Source organism: Grammomys surdaster, unplaced genomic scaffold (genome assembly GCF_004785775.1).
Source record: "Grammomys surdaster isolate TR1022 unplaced genomic scaffold, NIH_TR_1.0 181, whole genome shotgun sequence".
In the NCBI taxonomy this organism is placed as follows: Eukaryota; Metazoa; Chordata; class Mammalia; order Rodentia; family Muridae; genus Grammomys; species Grammomys surdaster.
The window spans coordinates 3,354,478-3,381,544 of NW_021604626.1; the positions used below are offsets into that span (position 1 = coordinate 3,354,478).

At 47.2% G+C, this 27,067-nt stretch overlaps 1 protein-coding gene across 2 annotated transcripts in view; it reads left to right on the forward strand.

Annotated features, from left to right (window-relative positions):
- The window catches only part of Sipa1l2 (signal induced proliferation associated 1 like 2), a 148,086-nt gene that overhangs the window by 47,306 nt on the left and 73,713 nt on the right, over nucleotides 1–27,067 (forward strand). The window lies entirely within an intron of this gene.

Consider the following 27,067-nt stretch of genomic DNA (forward strand, 5'->3'; position numbering starts at 1 on the left):
AGTTTCTGTGTGTCCCTTGGTGTCTTTTTGAGGATATGCGTTTTATAATCAGTCTGTGCTTGTCTGTGTAGAGAGTACCCCATAGGTAAGAGGGACTTGGGTGAGCATATTGTTGGCAAAGGGCTGCCTGAAGTCCACTGTCCTGGAGAGTTAGGACATGGTGGGGCATGCTGAGGTGAGCTGCCGTAAGACAGATGGGCCAGATGGGAATGGCTGTTGGCTAACCTTTCAGCCTTGAGTCAAGGTGTGCTTCCTCTTTTCTTACATGAATTACAGAATCCGTGGAAACAGCAGGAAGTGAGATAGGTCTCTGAAGGAGCCTGTGTCTGCCCTGCCTCATAAGTCCGGCTCACACACATGCACATTTGTACCTCACATGTGTGATCTTCAACCCTTTGCACCTAAGAACATCAGTGTATGTTTCTTGGGAATAAATGTGTGTGTTGAGTCATGGCAGTTCAGTTAAATAACCTTGAGTTATTTAATACTGACCCACCTATGCTCCAGGAAGGAGTGACTGCTGAGGAGGGGCAGCAGAGGCCAGGATGGCTCTTCTGACATGGCCTTGCTCCTTCCTGATGGGAACCAGGAGACCCAGTCCATTTCCGGTGCTCAGGGAAGCCCATGAGCCCAAGTAAATTCTGCTGTGGAAATATCAGTGCAGAGAGGTGAGAAATGTTCCAGAACAGGAAATAGGCAAGACTGCAGGGTTTTGCTTAAAGGAAGGAACCTTGTGATGCTGCATCTGTCCTTCTAGTGCTGTGGGCTCCTCTCCAGCTGTGTGACAAGCCATGCTGTCAAAGCCAGGTGGCTCGTTGAGATTGGAGCTACCTGGACACAGCTGAGCACCCTTTGGCCTTTTCTTACCTAGGAGAGTTTTGGAAAGCAGCTGTGCTTGGGTTTCTCCACCTGGATGACCCATCTCCAGACCAATGCTTAGTTGGTCACCATGGGAAGGGAGGTCATGGGCAGGTCCTAGTGTGTGCTTCAGGGTGAGTGGTTCTGACGCCTGCCAGAGATGTTAGGCATCTGTAGTGTGTCAGGTCATAGTTTATTGTGTTACATAAGAGTATTACTTCATACAACGGAGAAGTGCAATAGAGGAGAACGCTCCAAAGATACCCGTAGACTTCCTGGAAGTCTGGTCACATTTAAAATCCAGGCAAATTTAAAAAGTGAAATTACCTGGGTGTAGTTTTGCAGACCTTTGATCTCAGCACTCAGAAACTGAGGCAGGTAGGTATCTGTGAGTTCAAGGCCAGCCTGATTTACATATTGAGTTCCATATGAGTTCAGCCGTTAACTGTTGATACCCACCCAACACACCAACTGTTGCCGTGCAAACCTGACTTCCTGAGCTCTGTCCCCAGAAACAACATGGTAGAAGGAAAGAACTCTGATCTCCACATACATGCAATAGCATATGTGTGCCCCCCTCTGACCTCTATACACATATGTATATATGTGCACATATATCCTAATATATAGAAGGATATACCTACTGTGTACGAGACTTGCAGTGTACTTCAGTTTGGAAATTGTTTATAGTCCTGCATTATAAAGACGCACTGTCGTGTTCTCCCTCCCTTAGTGAAAAGCCGCTGAGTCGGTCGTCTCTGGGTTTATGAATGCGAGGGCTGGGCTCTGTCACGGAACACGTTGTAATTTCATAAGCTGTTTCCTTTCTTTGGTTTGTTTGTTTGTATGGAGCGTTTGTTTGGTGGCAACAGCAGTGGAAGGTTTCCTGAAGGAGGCATTCACTGAGGAACAATGGGTAGCGTTCAGACTTTGATTCCTTGGTGAAATAACTGTTTTTGTTCCATGGAGGCTTGTCTCTGTTAATTAACCATGTGTCTGAGAACAGTTGGGGAACCCGCCACATCCTGAGTAATTCCAGCCCAGGCTCTTGTGCCTCCTACTTTCTAGGGTCGAAGTTCTTGAGACCTCGGATCATTCGGTCCCTTACACACCTGCTTGGCCATCCCCCACTTTGAAGGATGAACAGAAACCCTAAGCATGTGGTCCATCCTGGGGGCTATATTGTGGAGTCAGTGAGGAGCTTCTCTGTTTACATTAAACTGCGCTTAGCAGCTATCGTCGTTCGCTTTAAGTGTATCTGTGTGCTTGGCATTGCTACTCCTGTTCCTAATCCTGTGAGGATGGAGATGAGATGCTTGGAAACCTGCCAAGGGCTCGGAGTGAAAGGAGGGTTGTCTTTCTGGCTGGAGGACAACAGCTTTGAGCCATTTTGGCACAGGATATATGTAGACAAACATGCTAGTATGTGGACTTTTTGTGTTGGTGGCTAAGACCTGTAATCGTAGCATTCAGGATACTTAGGCAGGAGGACTGTGAACTCTGGATTAGGCTGGGCTACATATGAGACATTGTCTCAAAAAAGAAAAAACAATCCCCATACATACACCCCAAAACTGAGCTTGGTGGGACCTACGATTTAGTGATGGGAACCGACACATTAGGATGGTCAGTCTCTGAGCGTGGCCGCTGCGCTTGGCCGGCAGATTGTCAGGGTTAGTTTATTTAACCTTGAGCAATTTACCTGAACCCTTTGTTTGTTGCTGGAGATTGAGCCCAGGGCCTTGAGTTCAACCTAGATTTTCGTGCTTCACTTTACGTATAAGCAGAATGCACTGTGGAGTGTCACCCAGGCAGTGACCTCTGGGAGGGGCGGGTCCTCGAGAAGGCGCTGAGCCTCCTTGTCCGCTGCGCTGTGGTGAGTGAGCATCTCCTATGGGTGATCTCAGCTGCTGTTCTTCAGGGTTGGAATGCTTGTGTCTAGCTTGGAGAAATAGCTATACAAACGTTACTCTCAAGGTTTTGGATGAGTTTTATTAATAGGGACACTTGCCACTTCTGATATAGCTATTTAACTAATTTCTGAAAAACAATTAGCTAAATTGTTGGTAAGACTACCATGATCTGTATGTCCATGTGACATAATTTCTGAAGGGAATACAGTGAGAATTCCATCTGAGGCAGATGGGACTGACCACAGGCAGTCATTACCCTGAATGACATCTTCCACCTGGGAAGAGATGACTTGCATTTTATGGCCTCCTTTTGTTCTGTGCCTGGAAATCAATGCACTTTCCATTCTGCTGATGTTTCCCGGGCTATCTCAGCATTTTTAGCCTTAGGGTTTGGGGTAGTTAGGAGTCTGCTAAGCTTTAAGATTCAGTAACTTCTGGCTCAGAAGTTAAAAGCTAATTGCCTTTTAAAGGACCTGGGATAAATTTGGCTCTGGACCTGCAGCGTCCAGATTGAGGGGGCTGCTACTGTTAGGGTTGGCATTAGGGTTGGAGCCAGGCTCTTGAAGCCCGAGAGCCTGTCCTCAGTAGACCACATAGAGGGACAAGTGACAGGGGAAGCCAAGAACGGAGATTTACTCCATGTGGCCACATGGGGAGAGAGAAGAGGAGCCCAGATGTCCAGTGACCCCTTCTCCCAACTGTCAGGCACGGTGACCTGACAGGTTGTCGGAGCTGTGTGGCATTTCTTCCTGGGAGACAAGTTCTTCCTTTGGCTGACACCGATATCAGCCTTTTTGTTCATGAGATTACTTGGAAATTCCAGTTTCTCAGAGTCCACTCCTTCAGTGTTCTGATAGCTAGGACATGAGAAGAGGACACAGAATATACAGAATACCCTCATTAGCCCGTCCAGGATGGTCACAGGGTCAGGATATCCTCCAGGGCTTGAGGTGAGCCATCTGCAGCTGCTCTACTGTAGACAAGTGAAGGAGTACCTCAGAGAGCGTCAGCACAGTTACTTCTCTCCATCCATAGTAAGAATTCATGGCAAAGATGTTAACTTCTGTATTAAAGAAAGAAAATGTGACTGCTAAGTTAGTATCAGGGATGAAGGATTATTGAAATGTGGATTTTAAGTTTTCAGTTTGTTATGTCTCCTGCTTCTCAGAGTGGAGTCTGTTCAGTTCCTTGGTGCACTCCACAAGGCCGGTGTTCCACAAGGCTGGTGTTCCACAAGGCTGGTGCTCTACAAGGCCAGTGCTGCTGGTCTCTTGGTTGTGTAGACTGTGTAGGCTTCAACACTGACAGTGGCTCACTCTAGACTGGTGTGTGTACATGTCTAAATGCAGGTACACATATACATGTGTCTATATGGAGGACAGAACCACTCTTAGGTGGTTACACTCCTAAAGTGCCTTCCACCTTGGGTTTTTGACTTCTTTTTTTCCAGTTTTGGTTTGTTTGTTTTATGACAGACTCTCTCACTAGCTTGGTGATAAACTCTCTTAGAAATAAAATAGAGACCCACCTGTGACTGTCTCCCTAGCTGTGTGCCTGTCATCACTGCCTCCTAGCTATGTGTGTGTATGTCGTCACTGCTTCCCAGCCGTGAGTGTGTATGTTGTCACTGTCTCCCTGGCCATGGGTGCGCTGGCTGGCCTTTTTTCTTTTACATAGGTTCTTGGGCTCAAACTCAGGTAGGTCCTCATGCTTGCATGGTTGGCACCTTGCAAGCCCTAGACCTAAGTGTTTTGTTGCCTGCTTTGCTGGATTGGTCAGGAGCCCAGTGTTGCCTTAAGCTCTTAGCTGCTCAATCTTGACACTTTTTAAAAGCATCACTGTACTGGAGGTGATCAATGTAAGAATATAATCTATGTATCAGAGAGGGGAAGCCTCATGCCACAGTGCGTGTGTGGCGGTCAGAGAACAACTCGTACAGTCAGTTCTGTCTTCCTATCTTTACATGGGTTGTGAATCCAGCTGTGGTCACCAGGCCTGCAGTCACATTTACCTGCTGAGCCATCTTGCCTCTAAGAAACTTGACAATCCTGTATTTGGTATTTGAGAGCCAAATCAACGGTGAGCTGCCAACATCTATATTTTCCTAGGCTTTCCTTGGTGATTCCCATAGGCTGTGGAGGTGGAGAAGCTACTTTGACTCAAGGGAAAATTAGCAAGAACCATGGTAATTGTACAGGCATTGCCTTCAAGGAACGAGAAAGTTCTCTTTAGTGGCCATGAATGTGTGAGTCATGGGTCCTGGCTTGACTTCTCTGCTATCACCTGTCGCCTTCTCATCTTCATGGAGAGGGTGTGAGGGCTGACGTGGTCCACCCGGTAGTCTGAGCACACAGAGCCTGGGGGAGTGTTCAGGGAGGAAGACAGCCAGCCTCAAGAGCCTGGTACTGAGGGAGCTCCAGCCTGCCCTCCTTTCCTGTCCTTTGTCTATTGTGTGATGCTTAGCATGTAGGCATTACTCCTGTGATCTGCCTGCCTGGGAACCGCACTATTTTTAGGAACCTCTCCACACAATAGGTTTATAAAAAGGCTATTGAACCTTTTGAGGCTGCTGTGTTCTGTCTGACAAGGCTGAGTTACAAGCAGGCTTTTCCGCCTCACTGTTCAGAAGTGTAGGATTTCCTTTTCTTCTACATCTTCTCTCCTTTCTTTTATTTATTTGTTTGTTTTTCTTCCTTAGAAAATACTTGGAGACCCAGAGGTCTGCTGGTCCTGACCAGCTGTGCCAGGCATCTGTGGAGCACTCTGGTGTATGTGGAGCACTCTGTGCAGTCTCTCCAGCTCTGTTCCACACACACTAGTTGAGTTGCAGTGTTTTATTTCTCCTCCTTTTAAAACGTGCTAAAATATGCACAGTTAGTGGTGCTGCTGGGAAAAGTGAACAAGGAAGCTGTTCTCTCCTTCTGAGTCTTTTGTGTCTTGAGTTGTTTTCCCCAAGGAAGGGATCCCATTGGCCTGGTTTGATGACCAATTGAGAAAGCAAATATTGTTTATTACTTTATGTTTTTAAAAGACCACTTGGGCTGGGGATGTCACTAGCTTAGTTGGCAGCTTGCTCGTCTAGCATGAAGGAGGCCCTGGATTCCATTCCCAGTGCCACATAAATCAGGTGGTGACCCAGGCCTGGCTTCCCAGCACTTGGCAGGTAGGAGTGGAAAGATGACAAGTTCACGGTCACTCTTGGCTTCATAGTGAGCTCAAAGCCAGCCTGGTCTTTATGAGACCCTGTCTCTGCAAAATCAAAAAGAGGATGAGAAAAACCAGTTGGGCAGTTGGATCTTGTTAGTTTCTGATTTTACGCTCTGAATATGTTTGCTCATTAGGATGGAAGGACTGTCTTGCTGCCTGATTCTTATAGAACCTGATGTTCTCCTGAGGCCACGGGATAGACTTATTCCCCTTTGTATCTCTCAGTTAAGGTGCTGTACCAAGCAGCACACTGACTTTACTCTGTGAGACTGACTTTCAAACGCACAGCTTTATGAAAATCATTCTCAAACTAATTTTCTTCTAGGCGACTAGCCAAGTAAAGTTTTTGTAGTGTTATTTGGAGGGAGTGGAAGACTCAAAGCTGTCCATATAACCCTGGGATACGTGCAGAGGAGGTCAGCCTCCTTTGGTTGCCCTTCCAGGCCTTGGGATGTGCTCCTGGGACGTCAGCCACTGTACAGACAGGCATGTAGCTGTGTGGAGGACACCACTTAGGTTCACCTGGCTGCATTTGAGCTGTCCTTCCCACATGTCCCCTCCAGTGTCTGTCACGCTCCTTGAGCTTGTCAGTGGCCTGGCTGGGCAGCTAGTCAGTATTGATGCATCCTCGGATTCCTCAGGTGCCTGACTCTATGGCCACTTGCTCGATTCAGCTGTGAAGCTGTTTAGTGATTTCTAAACATCACCTCGGCTCATAGATCCATCACCAAGGTTACTGCACAGAGCATCCTGTATCCTCTTCCCTGTTGCCTCTGGTGTTGATTCGGTAGGCCTAGGGTAGGCCAGAGGATGAATTTTCCACCAGACCCTCTTGAGGGAGTTGTTCATATGGACCATCAGGGGTTGACCATAAAAGCCCAGACAATAAGTAGCTCACCCCAGGGTTCTTTGTTTGCTCTGTACTCTTCTCAGTAAGAAGGTCACACAGGCTTCTTAAGCTACCCACCCAGATGTGAGGGCTAGCTTTGCCCGTCCAGATTTTCTGTTGCTGGAGGGCCTGTGACACAGGGTGACAGTGTAGACATCCACCCGGCCCCAGACTACAGGCTGAGTCAATCTCATTGAGTGTGTTTGTATGTTGAGTTACTACTAGTAATTATCTTATTTTGGCCACCATCTTGGTCTTTTTGTATCTCGTACTGTTGTGGTTACTTTTGCATGCCGGTGGATATGTGAACTGTGATTTATTAGAAAACATAGGTTTACTTCAGGGGTGACTCAGAGCCTGGTAGGGACATGTCTAAACTGTAGCTTCATTTACATCTCATGGTGACAAGTTCCTCTTTGTAAAAACAAAAACTCAAAACATTTTTGGTTGTTTTTGTTTGCTGAGAAAGACTCTAGGTTTGTAGCCCAGGTTAACCCATCAAATATAATTGTCCTCCTGCCTCAGCCTCCTAGTTACTGATATTCCAGATGTAAGCCACTATACCTAGCGTATAAATCTATTTAAATAATCAAAGAACAAGTTCTTAGAGTTGATCTGACCCTCACTCTACCTTAGCATAGATTAGCTTAGAGAGCAGGGCGGGTAGTCAAGAGGATGTGGTAGTGAGAAGGGTCCAGTCAGTGTTCCTTCCCTTTCAGCATTGTCTTGATCTCTTCACATGGAGATGGTCTTCCTCCTGGGGAACAGGAGGTGGGAATGCCTGTGGCAAACAACGACTCCTGTGAGTGACAGGGATGTGCACATCTGGACACCATGCTGGTTTTTTTTTCTGCACTCCTAGAGATTGAACTTGGGATCTATGAGGACATGCTAGGGCAACACTTCTCCACATTTTAAAATTTGAGACAGAGTCTTGCAGAGTTGGTCATACCAGCCCTGATCTTTGCTCCCCCTGCTTCTGTCTTCAGAGTCACAGAGCTGACAAGCCTGTACCACCAGGAGTTGTTAGTAGCATTTCAGGAGCAGAGGTGCTTTAACCAAGGATCCTTGGATGTCTCTCAAACTCTAGCTCAGCACACAGGGGGTTTGTTTACTTTTCATCATAGAAACCAGGGCTCTGAAATCAGCATCTCTGGGACCCCACACTGTCCGCACATCTTATCTGTCTGAGTTTTTCATCTCTCTAGTCATGCTACCTTTCGTTCTTTGTTCAAGAACGTCTGTCTCTGTAGTCTCTTCCATTTCCAGCTGACTTACAACTTGTTACTGATGTAGCCTGGGATCCACAGCCGTAAACTTCCATCAAGTGGTGGCCTTGGGCTCCATCTGGGCCTGACCCCCTTGGTGCTAGTCAGCCTCCTGCCCACATGAGACACTTGAAGAGGCTGAGGCGACTGGCTGGTGTTCTTCTAGACCAAGAGGGGCCATCGAGCAACACTGCTCCTCTGAGAGCCCTGGACTGCTGCTAGAAAGCAGCCTCCATCTGAGCTGCATGACCTGAGGTAAACACCAGCTCAGTGGACAGGTGGAGTAAAGATGGCCACTGAGATCCTACCTCCTGGAACACTAGTTCTCGACTTGTGCATCATGACCCCTTTGGCAAACCTCTGTCTCCAAAAGATATTTACATTATGATTCATAACAGTAACAAAATTACAATTATGTTGTAGCAACACAATAATTTTATGATTGGGATCATCACAACATGAGGAACTGTATTAAAGGGTCACAGCCTTAGGAAGGATGAGAAACACTGCCTAGAAGACTCATTAGTGACGGATGGGATGCAGTCCAATGATGGAGAAACTTTTGAAGGGTCTGATTTGACTAAGTCACTGTGATAGCCAGGGTACCAGTGTCTGCCTGTGTTTCTGGTGTCATGTTTACAGCTAGTAGGTTCAGGTGAAGGGTCTGTGGTACACAGTGACATCTTCCTCAGTAGTCTCCACTGGAAGATGGCATTGCATCCATCATTCTGTCACCTGTGTCAGAACAGAGAACCTGGAGTGTGTGTGTGCACATTCATGTCTGTGTACATATGTGCATACATGTGCGCTTGGAGCTAAGAGCCTAAGCTAGACCTCTTCTTGGAAAGTCTCCAGCTTGTATTTTGAGAGTCTCTCATTAAGGCTAAGGTCTTTGGTTAGGCTAGGATAGAGGTCATAAGCTCCCGGTCTGTCTCCCAATTGCTGGACTACAGATGTGGGTGCTGAGGCTCCAAACTCAGATCCGCATTCTGTACAACAGGCACTTCACCCACTGAGCCACCCAGCAAGGCTTTCATTTGTTTTTTTAAATGCAAACTGAATTTCTTTGGTGAAAGACAAAGTTTATTAAATGCATTGCTGGTACTTGGTAGTTGAGCTCTGCAGAGGGACTGATTCTGCCTGGCGGATTTCTGGTGTCCTCTTCATACTCCCAGGAGCTGACAGCAGGCAAGGTGGGCCTTGGCTCCTTGCTGGGCTGGGAGGACTGCTCTCTAGGGTCTCTTGGGTAAGTTCAGGCACTCTGCTACTTTATATAATTGCTGTTCCCCCTCCCCTGCCCATGGGATGAAGACCCTGGAGTGTGAAATTAACACATCAAGTGAATTTGATATTGCAGTAGCCTTGGGCTAGTTTTTGCAAATTAAATTTTGCAGAAATTAGCGTCAGCCTTGCAAAGGCAGCATTAATTTAGTGCTGTTGACACTGAACTGTTTCCTTGAGACGGGAGGATGGTTTCACGCTAGGATAATGAAGGACCCTGGCTGTGTAAATTTTCTGTTTGGTTTAAAAAAAAAAAAAAAACCATTGGCTGAAAATGCTTGCCCAAGTCAAACTCCAGCAAATACCTCACACACTTAAAGGTAACGGGCATGAGTATGAGGCTGAGGAGGGGCTGCGACTGGAAACAGATCTCCAGACGTTCATTAAGGGACCTTCAGGCAAGAAGGGTTGGTTTTTCTTTCTGAGATGGATCTGCATCTCAGACCCGCTGTGATACGAAGCTTGCTGTCTTGACTGTAATGAGAATGCCTTCATAGGAATTTTAAAAATTATTTATGTGCTTCTGTGCATGTGTGCTCATGTAGTGGCAGAGTCCAGGGGACGGTGTTAGATTCCCTTAAAGTGGAGTTGCGGGCAGCACGTTATGGGTGCTGGGAATTGAACCTGGGTCCTCTGGAACAGGACAGGTGCTCTTAACTGCTCAGCCGTCTCTCTTGCCTACATCTTTGTTTTTTGAGACAGGGTCTCTCTGGCCTTCAGCTTGCCAATTTAGCCAGGCTAGCTGTCCAGCAGGGCCCAAGGATCCACTTGCTTCTGCACTTGCTTCTGCCTCTTCAGGAGATAACAAGTGAGCCACGCACTTTTACAGTGAGTGCTGGGACTCTGAACTCTGCTCTTCATGCTTCAGTGGCAAGTACCTTACCTACTGAGCCGTCTCCCCCAGCTCCTCAGACCCTTTCCAGATGTCTTTGTCACTTAGGATGTTCTCTTTACCTTACCTACTGGAGGCTTTTGTTGTTTTCAGTTTGAATCCCAGGGACTGATCCTTCCAGGTCCTGTGGTGGGGAGGAGTACAGGTTTCCCTGTGGGAGCTGTAGGCTGGGTTCTGTTTGTTTGCACAGTGTGTGTGGTATGTCCTTTCCAGGGCAGCAGCTGCTGCTTTGTGTAGGCTTAGTCTCAGAGCCAACAACACTCTGTTGATGTGGGATAGTAATTCATATAGAAAGCCCTTGTCAGGGTACTTGTGATTTATCTGTAGACTCAAGATAAAACTGTGGTCATGCGGGTACCAGGGGCTTCTCTCTCTCTTGAGCAGTTCCTAGCAATAATTTACTTGACTAGCCCTTTGTGTTAGGCAGGTAAGAAAGTGTAGCCAGGAATAGAGTTCTCAGATTTCTTAATCCTTGCTTCTGTGAGGCAGACGGGTGTGCTATTGGTAATGGTAACATTGGGTTAGTCCCCTGAGAAGAGGGCTGGGCTTTCTGAGGACATACCAAAGACAGCAGCTGAGAGGAACATGGGTGGTGGTGGGGGGGCTGGTTTTGCTTTGTAGTTACAGGGTGGTGTGTAGGTGTATTCTATGCTCTAGTTAGATTCTGTCCCTGTGAGATAGAACACTCTGACCATGGGAGGAAAGGGGTGACCTCAGTGCATGTCACAGTGGGCACTTGGAGGTAGGCCTGCCTGCTATGCAGTGCAGTGTTCTCTAACCCAGCAGCTCACTTTAGAGCTGAGAAGTAAAGCAGACACCGTGAAAGGTGCTGCTTGCTGGCTTACTCACAGGCTATTGCTTAGCCAGTTTTCTTATGCAGCCCAAGAGGACTTACAGGTGAATGTTGCTGCACACAGTGAGTGGGCTGGGCCCTCCTACATCAACTAAAACCAAGATGGTCCCCCACAAACATGCCCATAATCCAACCTGATGCAGGCAGTTCCTCTCAGCTAACTCTCTAGGCTGTGTCAAGTTGTATGGGAAGGGCAACTAGGGCAGAAAGCTGATTCTTCTTCACCTTAAACTTTGTCATTGGAAATGACTTCCTTACTGTTACTGTAATAGAAAGAAATTGACCCTTTGTGAGCCTGTTGATAAAAATAAACTATCAAACTCTGAGAATGTGTAAGTCAACAGCTCCTGCAGCCTCGAGGCCGGGATACACAACAAGCATGGTTGCTGCAGACCTGCGTTGCTGCAGGGAAGACATCTTCCGATGTGGCAGCATCCACTATGTGTGTTACAGAAGTACCATAGTGTCAGGAAAATAGTAAGTGCTTCGTTCTTCTTGAGTGCATTCCCATCGCAGAAACAGCGTGGGACGAGTCGGTGTGCCATCCTGAGCAGGAGTAAAAACATCACTATTTTTAGGGGAGCGCAGCAGAAAGGCTTTGGTGGCACAGAGACTAGGAAAACAGTTTGTTAAAAATAGGACCTGAAGTGTAAACACTTGTTTCTTGGTCCCACTTTTAGCACTGCCATGGGAAGGAGTCATCTCTGGGGTCCTCGGGGGAGCTAGTGCCAGTGTGTGGTGGCCATCTTTGTGCAGCTCGTGTGTCCAAGGGTCTGCTCACTGGCAAGCTATGGCTAACTCAGATTTCCGTCCCTTTGTCTTGTCTTTGTGTCCCTCCCATGACTGCATTCAGATGGCTCCAGTGGTTACAGATACTCACCAGAGGGATAGAAGCAACAGCACACATTGATCCTCAGTGTACTGTTCCATGGTGGTGTTTTTTTTTTTGTTTTTTTTGTTTTTTTTGTTTTTTTTTTTTGAGAGGTAGTCTCTCACTGGCCCAGGACTCAGCAGTCCTCTCTGTGTACCAGCATCAGGATCTTGAGCAGGCGTTCCGATATCCAGCTCTTTCATGTGGGATCTCGGGTTCATTCTTAGGTCCTCATACTTACTTGCAAGGCAAGCACATTAGCGACTGGTCCATCTGCCTGGTACCCGCTTGAAATACTCTTGAATGTCTCAGTGCTTGTGCATATTTTAAACAAATGACAAGGTTTGTATCAGAGTGTCTGTCTTAGGCCACACTTGCTGTGTGTGTGTCTTTTGTCGTTATTGCCTTCCCTGCTAGAGGACAGGCCGGCCTGGGTGTGCGGTGGTCTGCCTGTGTGGATGTTAGGTGAAGTGACAGAGCCCGTGATGATTGACAGACTGCTTCTGCCCCACAGTGACTGTGACAACAGCTCACAAAGGCACAGTCAGCTGTTTTCCAAATGTTTCTCAGAGTCCTTCTGTCTGGTAGTACCGTGCAGTCAGGGTTATTTCTTGTGCAAATGAAGGTGGTTGTGAGGCTCCTGAGGCTGGCAGTCCTGTTTGCCTAAGCTAAGCTACCCTGGCATTGAAATTTCTCTATTGGTTTGGAAAATATAGAAGAAGACAAAAAAAATACTCCAACCCGAAAGCGCTGTGATAAAGTCTGGCTCACGGGTGACTGAATAAGAATGTTCACATTTAAAACCCTGAGAACAGTAAATATTTGACTCGCTGTAGCGCAGCCATCCTCCTGCGCTGCATCTTGGTTCTTTCAGCCTTCTGCCAGACTTCCAGAAAGCTGTTCCTGGGAGAACTGAGCGCTTTCCCTTGCCTGCAGCAAGGTGCCATTGGTGAACTGACAGAGAGGCCTTATTAGTAAGGATTTACACCCAGCAGCAAAAGTGGACAGACAGTAGCAACGTGTTCAAGGATTCGCATATCTGGTCTCCATGCCTGCCATGAAGAAATTCCCTATGGGTTTCCTCTATGAAACAGTTCACGAGGAGCCTCTACCTCTGCAGTTGGCTTCAGAATGATCCGGAAGCCTTCCTTCTTGCTTATCATCTATGATAACAGGGATGTGGACAGTTAGAGACAGAGATTCATGGTGGATGGGACAGTGGATAAGAGCATGTGCTAAGCCTAAAGACCTAAGTTCAAAGACGCCAGTGTGCTTGTAAAAGTTGGACATGGCCACAGGTCATGACCCCTGTGACCCCAGCACTGTGGAAGGTGGAGTCAGGAGGATCACTGGGGTTTCCTGGATGCCAGGCTAGTTCCAAGTTTAGTGAGAGGGCTTTGTTTCAAGGGACTAGTATAGACACTGATAGGCCAGGACACCTGGCATCCTCTGGTCTCGTGTGCATAGTGGTTCCCCCCACCTTCCCACATGTGCACATAGCACACACATAAAACACACACAATCAAGGTTAACATGAAGAAGAAGCAGAGCAAAGCTGATCATATTTTTCCATGTTCAAACCCCAAGTTCAAGTTGGACCAGCAGGGCGTTGGCTCATAAAAGAGTTTTTCCTCTTAAGTTCACTCATCTGTCCTCAGTCAGGCCGACAGTGACCTCACTTATTCCAAACATCCGTCTACATAATCCTTCCTCAAATAGGACAGTGCACTCGGCACTGGGCCTTCTTGGCACCTCTGTGGCCTACTCCCTTCTGTAGCTGACGATCACCCCAAACCACCACAGATGCCTTGAAGTGGGTAGTTTTCATTTGGGATACTTTTTGCTGCCCAAAGCCAGGTGCCTTTCAGGGAAGAGTTAGAGCCTGCTGCCTGAAGAGCAGGTAGGTGGACCAGGAAGGGAAGAACCAGAGGAAAGCTTCAGCATGGAAGTGCTGGAGCCCATGAGGTGCCTGCCGGGCAGACCAGAAGCAGAAGTGCGGTCAGTGGCCAGGGCTCTGCTCCTACACCTCTTCTGGGGTAGTGCACGCTCAGCATTCAGGGCTGGGTCCTGTACCCTCTGTAGTTACTGCAGGCATCTCTGCTTGTTGTCAGTTTTCTCCATGCCTCTGGCTCTGCAAGGCCCCTTGGTCTCTGTGGAGCTGCATGCCCTTCACATTTACCTGCCCAAATCTTTTCTCCAGTCCCACGCCAACCCTACTCACAGCCTTCCTTTCTGGGTGGACACCATCCCTGTGTGGTGTGTGTACCACCTCCTTACCATTTGTCTGTGCACAGGCATTGTACTGTGTTCCACTTTGCATGTGGTCTTCACAAGGTGAGCAACTGTCTCTCTTCAGGGACACTACTGTAGTGTTGGCTTGCTACCAGTCTGAGCAAGGGCTTAGTTCATGTTTGTTGCAAGAGTAAATGAACAGTGTCTTTATTGAGCTTGTTCTTGTTTGTTTGTGTCTTCTGTGAGTCTTCACACTGTGGGAAGGTACCTGCCACACAATAGAGCCATTTGGGTTCCAAGTTCACTGTGAATTGAGCTAAGGCTGCCAGGAGACAGGAAGAACGGAGGGAGGGGATTGTTTGCAGTCTGTGCTGGTCCCAGGGTTGGGGGAGGGGCTCCTCTGTTGTGCCTGCTCATCCTGGGAGCCCAGCACAGCTCCAGAACAGTTCTGTCTGTGCCTCATAGAAGTCATTAAAGCCAGGGAGGCTCTGCCTTCAGCATCTCCATGATTACTGCACTAATATTCATTTGAGTATTTATTTTCCTTTTGCTCAAGTAATTACGCTGTAGCAAAGCTTGACTGTAAAAAGTGGATTATGTAATTACCTCTCTAGAAAATTGGCTTTCAACTTGCACTTGGGATTAGTGTTTGAAAAGACTGAGATTCTGCTGTGGGACTCATGCAGGGTCTTTCCTGGGCTGTTGTGTATCTGGAGGACATCTCTGCACAGAAAGGGTGTTCGATGGACCCTGTGATATCATTTAACTTAGGGGGTTACCACATATGTCCAGAGTCAGGTCCAACCAATTAGAAGAGTCGAAAGGGAAAAACAGAAAAAAATGAGATTTATCTTATGTATCTATATCGGGAGGAGGGATAAAGAGATCCAGGAAAACCCCGGAGTCTTTCTTTGGGTTCCTAAAATGAGATTAAGTCTAAGCAAGAGCTGGGGTTGTTCATATCTCAGCAGACAGAACATGGGGGCGGCCCTGCCCACCACAGCTACACTCACTGACCCAGCTTTCTCCGGGCTTCAGTTGCATCTGTCAGGTGGAGTGACAGCTATTAGAGCCGTGTGAAATCACTTTCTGCGTCTGAAATGGGAAGACAGCCTGGGGTCTCCTCGGTCACACATTCTGGGCAGACAGGTCAGGAGCTTTTCATGCCGCACAGGCAGGTCATGGATCTTTCCCACGTGGTCTTAAGGAAACAGAAGAGAGACTGAGAGAGGAGAGGATTGCAGACAGGAGGCTCTGTCTTGGCTGGGTCACAGTTGGCTCATACTGTCCCTGAAGGGAACTGTGTTTGAGTTGTTTTGGTATTTTGACATGGGGTCTCATACAGCCCTTCCTACATAGCTGAGGTTGGCCTTGAACTTCTGATCTTCCTGTCTCTGTTTCCTGAGTGCTGGGATGTGGACTCCACACCCAGCTTTCATGATATGTTCTGAGACCTGGGTAGACACAGATGGGTCTGTCTTTTTGTTTGTTTGTTTGTTTGTAATCCTATTCTCTCTTTTCCTAAAGTAATTGAACTTACAAAGGTTTTTACATTGAAGGAAACAATCTAGCTGCTTGAACCAGCATCCTATGGAATGGGGGAAACTTTGCCTGCTATGTAGCAAATAAAGGATTAATGTCTAAAATATGTGATAAACTAAAAGAAATTCAGCACCTGAGAATAGCCAGTAAGTTACAGACACTTCTCAAAAGGAGGAGTGTAGGTGACCATAAATATAGAATAATATCCACCATCTTGCACAGAACATGTCTTACAAGGCAGGGTTCATCTGACAAGTGACTAGAAGACAGCCCAAGAGTAGAGGGTTAGTCTGAATTCTGAAGGTTAGGTGGAGCCCAGGAGAGACCCCGATTGCTTCCTTCAGAGGGATTAAGGTCTTTCCCCCAGGACCTTGAACTAGTTCTTGTAAGAGTGAACTGTTAGAGGATGGAACCCCCAGCCCGAGCTTCTGGCTCCCCTGCTCATCCTGATCTCATGCTCAGAAATTTCCAGAACTGGAACTAAACTTCCCCCTATTAAGTACCCAGCTGCAGGAACCTCATTTTAGTAACAGAAAGCTTACTGGGCTCCCCAAGACATGATCTGGGGGTGCTGCCTCTTCTTCTCACAGCCTTCTGCGGATGCTGGCCCTCTGCCTCTTGTTTCTATCGGAAGTCTTGGATATGTGGGTATGTGTTCCTGTGTTTGCGCTGACATCTCATGTGAGCATGTATGGAATAGGCCAGACAACAACCTCCTTCAGGGCTGTTCCTAGGCACTGTCCAGCTGGGTATTGGAGACAGGATCTCTCACTCAGCCGGAAGCTCACTGATGAGGTTAGAGTGGCCCTGTGATGGAATTCGAGAAGCAGCTCCTGCAAGCAGTCTCCTGCCTCCTTCACATGCATGCTGTGCACTCCTGTATACACACAAAAATCAACAGGCAAGTAAATTTCATAAAAAGGTTGAGTGACAGCAGATTACCTAATGTGGATGTCTAGCCTGCACGTGCATGTGCGCGTACACACACATGCACATGCATACACACACACCAGCCTACACACACACATACACACATGCCTACATACACACCCATACAACACACACATATGTGTATACACATGCTGGAAAAAAAGGAATCTTGCCTCAACTTTTCATGTGGGGATTACAGATGTGAACCAGATCCTGCCTCTGTTTGGGTTCTTTCTTTAAGCAGTAGCGTTTTATCAGAATAAATAGCCACATGTTCTAGTTTAGGAACACGTTCAGGATGGGGACAGGAGAAATGGTTCCTCCGTAGCTTATGTGTATGTGGAAGTGTCCCTGTCATTCTTGTGGTTTTCGAAGGCAAGCTGACCACTGTCATATGAAGATGAATGTGTGGTTCCCACAAGGTGCCCTGCACATTCTAGCCCAGTGCTGCCATCCAGAAGTCAGGTGTTAATGCCAGGTGATATAGCACATCCACTGAAATCGGAGAATTTGGGAGGCTGCCATGAGTTTGAGGTCAGCCTGTGCTACATACTGAGTGCCAGGCCAGCCAGAGCTACAGAGCGAGACTCTCATCTCAAAAAGAACTAAAGAAACAAACAAGGTTGTTAAGAGCCAGCATGAGATGCAAGCAGTGAGAACCTGCAGGTCTGACAGCCCTACAGAAGGGTGTGGTGAGGTCGGAACTGCTGAGGTCAGTGTAGCTACTGCAGGCCTTCATCTCCCTTTGTGGATCAAGATGCAGCTCCCGTGCTCCTCAGAAGCCTGCAGAGGCTGAAGAGCTGCTAGGTGGGTGGGGCTAATGTTTCCATGTTGTCCTTCTACCCACCGGCTTGTTTATTTTGAACAAACTGGTATCAAGTGTGTCTGGGATCGTGCTCTTTTGGAGAGAAGATGGCAATGCCATCCAAGTCTCTCAACTTTAGAAAGTCCGTGTACCGTCCTTTGTCGTCCACCATGGCCTAGAGTGTGGCAGTGATTCAGTTACTTTACTTGTCCATGTATAAGAAGACAAAACTTGGGCACTTAGGAGATGGTTCAGGTAGGAAAGTACTTAATTTTAATTTTAGAAAAAAAAAAAGGTTATGTTGGGGGTTACATGGATTTGTGGGGTTTTCGGGTAGGTATACTTAGATGTGCATAAGACACTTGGTGTTGATTATGATAATTTTAGAGTTAAATCATATTGAATATTGATATTGGTTTACTGGTTGTGTTTTGTTTTCATGACAATAAAAAAATCTTTCTCCAGGTCTCGAGACTGCATTCATGTAACACAATGGCACCCATCTGGGGTGGAGGCATGGAAGGGTATTGGCTTCCGTGGGCCTCCTCAGTTCATGGTACTGTGTGGCTACAGACTGTCTTTTGGGTAGTGGGGACACTTGGAGCTAGACAGAGACACTACAGTGCTGCCTCTTGCAGCGCAATCTGAGAGCACAAGCACGTGGCTTCCCTAGAATAGCTTCTTGCTGATTCTTGGACAGCTTGGCTGTTTCTCTGTGTCTGCGGAAATAGTAGGTGGTGGAGCCTGGTTTTGTTATGTGCAGCTTCCAGTGTGTACAAACAAGGTGTGTTTCACTCACTGCTCACAACCACACAGGGAGGAAGAGAGCTGCAGTTTTCTTGTGTTTCTCTCTTCCTTTCTGTAGCCATCTCCCCTCCCCCCTGAGGTAAGACAAGCCTCACCTGTCTTAGGCTGACCCACCTCTCACTTCTTCTCCTTGATTGGAAGCATTTGAGAAGTCAGGCTGCTCAGCTGTGTGGACACACGAGAAGATGGGGTCTGACATTTCCTTTCTGTCAGCTCACTCTTCTGTCACTTGTGAATCTCTTTGCAGAAAGGTTGGTTATTTGTTACTTTTAAAGTAACCTGATTATAGTTCACACACAAAAGGGAACAATACATAGCCAAGGACTTCTGTGGCATCGATTCTTGAAAACTTTCCATGCAGTTTTATAGTGGTGTGGGCTGTCTCTTACTTCTGCTAAAGCCTGTTGTTTATTTTTTTTAGTGATTACTAGCATGTATTTATGTGTGCCACATGTGTTTGTTGTCTGCTGAGGCCAGAGAAGGTGTTGGATCTCCTGGAACTTGGAGTTACAGACAGTTGTTAGCTACCCAAAGTAGGTTCTGGAAATCATACTCAGTCCTCTGGAAAAACAGTCTGTGGTCTTATTAAGCATTGAGCAGGCACAGCCCGGTGGTTGGCAGGTTAATTTAATACCTGTTTTCACTTATCCTGAGAGCGTTTGTTAATGATAGGTACCATGTGAAGCTGGTGAGGGGAACTTGTCCCTCAATACTGTGACCGAAGAGGTCTGCAGAGCTGAGATTTCATCCTCAAAGCCACACTGTGGCCTTAAGTGTTTGCAACTTCTGGGGTTCCGTCAGATTTCCTCTCGTTCTCTGTATAGGTATCTCATATGTGGACACCATTGTATGCCTAAAACATTGGAAGTTTTGTGTCTTGGCTGCCAGTACAGAGCTGTGTGGCTATCAGAGACCATTGTTTGGGCAGGAGGTGGAAAATTTCTCTGGCCATACTGAGAGAGACTGAGTTGTTCTAGGTAGTGATGACTGGTCTGTTTCCCTCCCTTTTGGGCTCCATCCTCAGGGCACCAGGGCCCATCTTGTTCTATGCCAGCCTTGACTCTGACCTAGAAGCCAGAGCACCTCCCACCCCAATCTCAGGCCCCAGAGCTGGGGCCCCTGTCCAGCTGCAGTGTCCCCATCCTCAGGAGAGAACTGTGCAGCCTCAGCACTCATAGCTCGGGTAGAAAGTCAAGTCTTTATGTGGTGTCTGGGGATGTTTGGTATTAATAGAAACCTGCAGAAGCGTTTTAGAACTGAGGTAAGAATCAGACACTGGAGGAGCCACTCAGGATTTATCTTTCTCTTGTAGACATGTTTCCAGGTGTTTGACTTGTAAAAACTATGATTCCGATTTTGGGAGGGGGTTGGGGGGAGGACACATTTTGCCAATGAAAAGCATTAAAATTCAGGCTTCTGCCTGTGTCAGATTTCGTACAAAACACATTTCACAGTCAAACCTGGAAAACGTGGAAATAGAGATTTATAATGGAAATGCTGATTCAATTTGAGCCAAAGCCAGACATTTCATGAGGGAAAATTAGATTAAATAGTAGATGCTTCGAGAGGCCTAAAAGGCATATGTTATGCTTCTCAGGCATTCGGGTACTTTCTGTGGTGAGCAGGAGGCGGCTCCTTGATGTTTGAGGCCTTTATTAAACATTCTTTTATCTGTCTTTGGACTTATCAGACCCCAAAACGTATGGTTTGCAGTCTGGTGATTCTGCACATTCCTGTAGAATCAAACTGGAAGTTGTGGGTGGAAGTGATTGCGTCCTGTCATGGTGTGGTGTCTTTATCAGTTTAAAAGGCCATTTAGATAGCGACCATGGGGCTCCCAGTTACCACTGACCACTTAGATGTGAGGGCAAGGAACTCCCAGAGAGGCACTCTCCCTGTGGGCTAGGGGAAAAGCTTCCTGCTTGGTTGGACCTAGCCACCCTGCGCCTCTACCCTGACCTGAGTGACGTCAAGGCTGTTTCCAGATGTGCCTCCCATGCCAGGGCTGCCTGCTTACCTCACTCTGCTGTAGTCTTCTGGATACACAAACATTCCTGATTTTAACAAAGTCCAATTCCCAATCATTGTCTTTGGTTGACAGTGCTGTTGGTGCTCTATCCAGGAGGCCGCTGCCAACCCTGCGCTCGTACTTCAGCTTCTGTGAGCTATACATTGTGTGTGTGTATATATCTGTGTGTATGTGTACATTGTGTGTGTGTGCGTGTGCAGGTGAGAGTTAGTATGTTTGTGTGTGCAGGTTAGGGTTAGTATTTGTGTGTGTGTATATGTGTATGCGTGCAGGTTAGGGTTAGTGTTTGTGTGTGTGCATTTGTGTGTGTCTGTGCATGTGTATGTGTGTGCGTGCACGTACACGAGTGTGCGAGCACAAGTGCACACAGGTTAGGATTAATGTGTTTATGTGTATAGGCTAGAGGTCAACATTACACACCTTTTTCAGTCATTTTCCTCCATAATGTTTAAGTCATGGTCTCTTACTGTCCTGGAGTTTTCCCATTCAGTGTGGCTGGCCACTGGGCCAAGGTATCCTCCTGTCTCTACACCCCAAGTCAGTCTTGGTTAAAGGCATGACTTTTATGTTAGTGCAACACAAGCACTTTCCCAGCCACCTCCCTAGACTTGTCGTTTGTCTTCTGTGAGTTTAGTTTTTGCACTTTTCTATTTAATTGTTTTTGAGTGATGTTTATATGTGGAGTTAGGTGGGCTTCAATTTTATATTTTGCATATGCATATCTAGTTTCCTTTGTTGAAAACGTTTCTCCCATTGGATTATTACAGTACATAGTGAAGAAGACTTGATAGTGCGTCTGAGAACATTCCACAGAGATAACTTCTGAAAGACTTGCTGTATGTAGGATTTAAATAGTCAGACACATGGACAAGTATAGGGGAGAAGGCCTTGCCGAGTCTTTGGGTAGGAAGCATGCAAAATACCCTGGATAGTAACATGAAGTTAGCTGTGTGGACATAGAGGCAGGAGGCCCAGGCTCTGACCCTGGGTAATAACATGAAGTTAGCCGTGTGGACATAGAGGCAGGAGGCCCAGGCTCTGACCCTGAGTAATAACATGAAGTTAGCCGTGTGGACATAGAGGCAGGAGGCCCAGGCTCTGGAAAGGATGGGGATAGGTACAATGCTCCATGCTGACTTAATCAAGCAGGCTTTGTTCTGAGGAATGTGAGGGTCCAACTAGATTGGTGGCAGCTGAAGCAGAGAGGGAAGAGAAGCATGTCTCAGGAAGACTGGGTGGTGACCTGGATGGGCTGTGGTTGGATGTGGACTTGATGATCTGTGGGAGAGCTTGCTGTGTGGCGGTGCTGGGCAAGGGCTGAAGAGGCTGGTCCATAAACACGAGCAGTCACAGTGCAGATGGGAAGCACTAAGTGAAGGGGCTTTTTGGTTGTGGGTTAAGACTGAATCATCAGCATAGAGAGGGTGTGTGGCACCTCCAGGATGCATTCAGAATTTAGAGAAGGCAGCTAGAGACAGCTGGAACACCAGCATCTGCAGGAAGCCCCAGGAGGAGGAGCCAGCAGGCGATAAAAGGAAGCAGAGAGTTTCTGTGTCTGACCCATGTGCTGTGATACTGCTCCCTGCTCCGTCCTGGCACCTGGGTCTGCAGCCTTGAAGATTTAGATGTGAGCTGATCATGAGTTCCAGCCCAGGGCCAGGCACAATTGTGAGAAGGGACCTGGGGGAGGGGGTGGAAGAAGCAAAGGGGGGATAATTTGTATAACAGTCTGGGGCCCTGCCCATCATGTGAAACTAGCCAGAGCTTGGTCTGCAGTCACCTTAACATCCCATCTGATCAACCTGTGGCTCAGGTTCCCTTGTTTACTTTGGTCCTCCAAGGCTGTACATCATGGGTTCTCTCTAGGAATTGAATATTTCCAGGTTCATCATGAAGTCCTGAACTCTGATTGAAAATATCCTAACTGTACCTTGGGGATCTGCTGTCTTGAAGAGCAGGGGAAATTCCCCCCTACCCCCACCCCCAGCAACACAAGGCTTGCCTAAGGAACTGTGGCTTTAATGCCAGTGTGAGCTTTCTACCAAGGTAGAGTCCATGTGTAGCTTACCTCATATTGTAAAACTCCAGATTGAATTTTGCATTTTCGTGGCCATGTTAACATTGCTTCCAGATCCATGTTTTGTTTTGTTTTAAAAAGTCTCTGAATGAAGCACTTATTTTCCTGCCCAGATTTAACAAAAAAGTTGTCATACTCTGATTGAATTTGCCTATCACTAATGGTTACTATTTAATAACAGCTGTCTTGCATACTTTTCTCATTGCTGTGACAAATGCCTGACAAAGTCAGTTTAAGGAAGGTTTTAACTCTTTGGAAAGTACTGTCCATCATGGTGAGGGGGCAGGCTCTGCTGTGTGAGGCCGTTGGTCACATTGCATCTCATGAGTCTGGAAGCAGAGAGACATGAATGCTGGCGCTAATGCTTGGTTTTCTTCTGTTCAAGACCCAGCTCATGGGGTGCTGCTGCCCACATTCCAGGGAGATCTTTCCTCCTCAGCTAAACCTCTCTGAAAATCCCCTCAGGGGCAGGCTCAGAGGTGTATCTCCTAGGTGATTCCAAATCCAGTCAGGTGGACAGAGAAGATGAACCACTATAAAAATCTGTTTCTCAGATCACTACACATCTGGATGTGAAATGGACGGCTGTTGGATGAACATTCGGTCTTGGCTTCTTATGATAGCAGGCCAGGCATACTGAACATCTGGATGGCTCAGGTGATAGATTTCAGAGAATGCCACAGCCTAGCTCTTGTCCTCTTGGACACAGGGAGGGTCAAAGTGGGGTGGGGTACCTTTGCTTCTCTGCACATTCCTCAGACATGCTCTGACTGGATTCTGCTGTGGAGAATAAGCGTTTCCCCATAGTTATCCTCATATTATCAATGTCCTATATAATTTTAACCACTCTCTTCTATGAATGGGACTCATAATGTGTGCATTTTGTGGGTTTCAACCATTTGCTACAGCTGCAGCCCCATAAGAGGCTAAATTATAAGCACAGTATTAGTCTTTAAGACTCACTGATGTCTCATGGAAGACGTGGAAATGCATCTTATTTACTGACAGTAATGCTTAAGCAGCGAGGTGCTGTAGCTTTGTCGTGTGCTTCTCTGATGAATACCTTGGGTGTTAGCTGAGGGCCAATCCTTCTCAGGTTCCCAGTCCTTGAGTTTGTCCTTGAACTGTCTTCCATTGTCCTCCCTAGCTTCTCACTGTCGGTCTCCTGCTCAGGCCCAGGAGTCCACGCAGCTTCCTTTTTTCCTTTTATTCTAATGTCCACAAAGGGCTGGTTGTTTGCTTTTGATAGACAGCAGAAACCATAGGACCCGACACAGTGCGAGACTCATTGTAGCTGGGGATGTAGTTGGTAGAGACATGAAGACCAGGGATTCAGTGCCATCTTTGGCTACACTGGTGAGTTTAAAGCTAGCTAGTGCTCACACACACACACACACACACACACACACACACACACACACCAGAGAGAGGGAGGGAGAGAGGGAAGGGTGGAGGGAGGAAATAGCTGCAAGGATAGGGGGTGGGGTGTTCTTGATATTGAAAATGAGAGTGAGAAGGAAAACTAATAATCTGGGGAGGCCTGTGTCTCCTCCTTCCTTCAGTGTCAGTGACTGGGCTTGGGAACTTGGAAGCATGAATTTACTTATCATTTACATAAGAAAACAACATTGGTCCTTATGCTACGCCTAGCAGGGCGGAGTATGAGTATACTTCATAACACACCTTCTTTATGTGTCCGTGCCTTTCATGTTTTGTAAGGAAATATGCTAGGGCTTATCATCTTAGCCCCCAAATTTGCCAATATGCTATCAAAGCCAGTGTTTGCGACAAGCCAAGAAGAGCAAGCACATGGGTGAGCAAGCACATGGCTGGTCATAAGAAGGTTGTAGAGGCTTCTTGTCTCAGACTTTGGCTCCTAACTCTGACATGAAGCTTGAGGGATGGAATACCAAGTCCCCTGTTTTCCACATATCTTTCTTTGTAATGGAACTGTTCACAGCATGCATTGGGAGTTTCTTCCAGGGAGCTACCTAACAGAAGAGGGTTCTGCACAGCCCACAGGGCTCAGAGACCCATGACAGACATGCTCTGGGGACTGTTGATTGCTTGCTTCTCTGGGACTCCACCTTGCCAGGGGGAGTTCCTGGGATGTGGACACAGTGAAGGGTGGCAGCCTTTTGCTGTCTACTAGTTGGGCTGTCTGCAGCTCATTTGGCTGGTACCTCGGTGGGATAGGATGACCCCTTTACAGAATGGAATAGATGCTGGGTAGTAAGTTCGTAGTCATTGTAAAGGTCTGAGAAAAAGCATGTGGCAGTAATATCCTGCCCTGGGTTCCAATCGACCTTGGGAACATATATCTGTAAAGTTAGAGTAAACCAAAGTCTCATGTAGTTCAGACTGACCTCAGATTCCCTACGTATCGGAGGTGGTCTTGACCTTTTGCTCCTACAGCCTTCCTTCCCCAGTGGGTTGAGTGCACTGCTATGTCAAGTGGTGTGCAGGGGTGGGATCAAACCCAGGACTTCATGCACACCAGGCACAAACTCTACCGACTGCGCTACCTCCCCAGCCCTGAACTCTTACAGTTAAAGCCAGTTTAGTAGAGTCTCTTATTATCGAGTGTTAGCAGCTGATGCATTCCTTTAGTTATTTGTTGATTTGCCGCTCTGTTTATTTATTGATTTTTGGTACATTTACCACATACTAGAAACTGTACTGATCCCCACAAAAGAAATGGTGAGCAAAATGATGTAGCCCTGAGCCCACGGGGCTGCTTTGAGGGGATAGTCATACAGAGAGAATCAGGAATCTGCTATAAAGTACGAGAGAGAGAGTAGTCAACACCGTGGAAACCTGGTGCAGGGATGCACATCCTGAGAGGAGACTGGAGACGTGGTCAGCTCTGCACAGCAGCTGGTGCTTCAGTTAGAGGGAGCAGCTCGGACAGCAGCCTAAAGTGTGAGGGGGCTGGAAGACTCGAAAGGTACTCGGTATGATGTAGTTGAAACACAGCATAGAAAGTGAGAGTGAACAGAAGACAGAGATGGGAGAGAACACCACACCGGAGAGCCGCACAGAGAGAGGGGAGAGGACGAGGGAGAGAGCTCACACACACAGCACATGGAGCCTCACCAGCATCCAGTGTTCTGTCACACAGCTACTTGCCCAGCCAGGAAGATTCTAAGTAACACTAGCCCCTAACTTCTGTAGCTTTATGGCTTGTCTCGCTGGCCGACATCTTGTCCTCTCTAGTCCTGGGCATGATGCTAATACCTGACATGTGTTGGTTGACATGGCTTTAGCTGAGCCTCAGCACTCCGCACGCCTCTCCAAGAGACCCTGTTTGACTCGGCTTGGCAGTGCTGGAGTTGGGCTCCTTGTGGGCTGTGCAGGGGTCTTGTGTATTTCCCCACTTTGTGTCCTACATGTTAGGTTCTGGTCCTTCAGTGTGCACAGGACATGGGGAGGAAAGGGGGATTGGAAGATGGGCATCTCAGAGAAGATATCAGGGAGGCGTTTAGCGTTTCATAGGTGTTTTGTCACATCTTTGTTAGGAATAAGTTTCTGTTCTTTTCAATGCTGGCGAATCTGTTTGGATTTTCCATCCCTGATGGACCACATCAGTTTGGAGAAGTTATGTTTTGCTAGGACATTATTGGTTTTTTATTTTTGTCACATGGCTGCTTCAGGCATTCTCCTATCCTCGCATCAACATTGATACTTTGGATATGTGTCCTTCGTGCCTTCCTTCTCACCTTAAAGCCCGTGTGAGAATGAGGTACCAGGGTAGGAGGCTCTACACAGAAGATCTACAAATGAACACTAGGAACCTACAGATGAGTTTCCTGGTATCACCTGTTGGAGATTCATGTAGCTTTATACCAAACTTTAAAGAGAAAGGGTGTGGGGGCACACTCAGGCATGTGTATGTGGGTGTGTGCCCCGAGAGTGCCCTTGAGAGGCCAGAGGTGTACAACAGCTCACTTCCTTTCCCACCCTCCTCTTTAGTTTTTGAGACACGATCTCTTACTGACCCAGAGCTTGCCATTTTTGCTGGGATGGCAGGGAGGGCTCCTAGATCCACCTGTTTGCATCTGCCAGTGTTGAAGCTACAGATACTTCAGTCACGCCTGCTTTTACTGCTTTTACATGGCTTCTCAGGACATCAGTTCAGGTCCTCATGCTGTCATGTTAGCACTCTTACCCACCGAGGCGGCTCCCTAGCCAGCATACATTTTTAAGTTTAAATTTTTATTGTCTGTAAAAAGCAGCCATCCAAAGAACTGATGGGTTCTGCAGAAGCCTAGTTCACAGAGTCAAATGTGATTCAGTGGAAGAGGGCCAGAGTGTTTGCTTTTGTGCTGTCACTCACTTGGTTTCCAAGGACTGTTTCATAAGACGCTACATTGTATAGGAAATAACAGCAATTCATAGCAGTCTACAATCCTTTTAAAAATAGTCATTCTAGGTGATTGAGAAGAGGCCTCCATTCCCTTGTGTCTGGGAACGCAGGTCAGGGTATCTGTGCATCTCCTTGCATTTTCTCCCTCCCTCCATTTGTCACATCCTGAGATCCCTTATCTCCTCGGTTACGTAATGGCTCTGGGGTAAATAGCGTGAAACCATGCGCAGACAGATAGCGTTTTTTA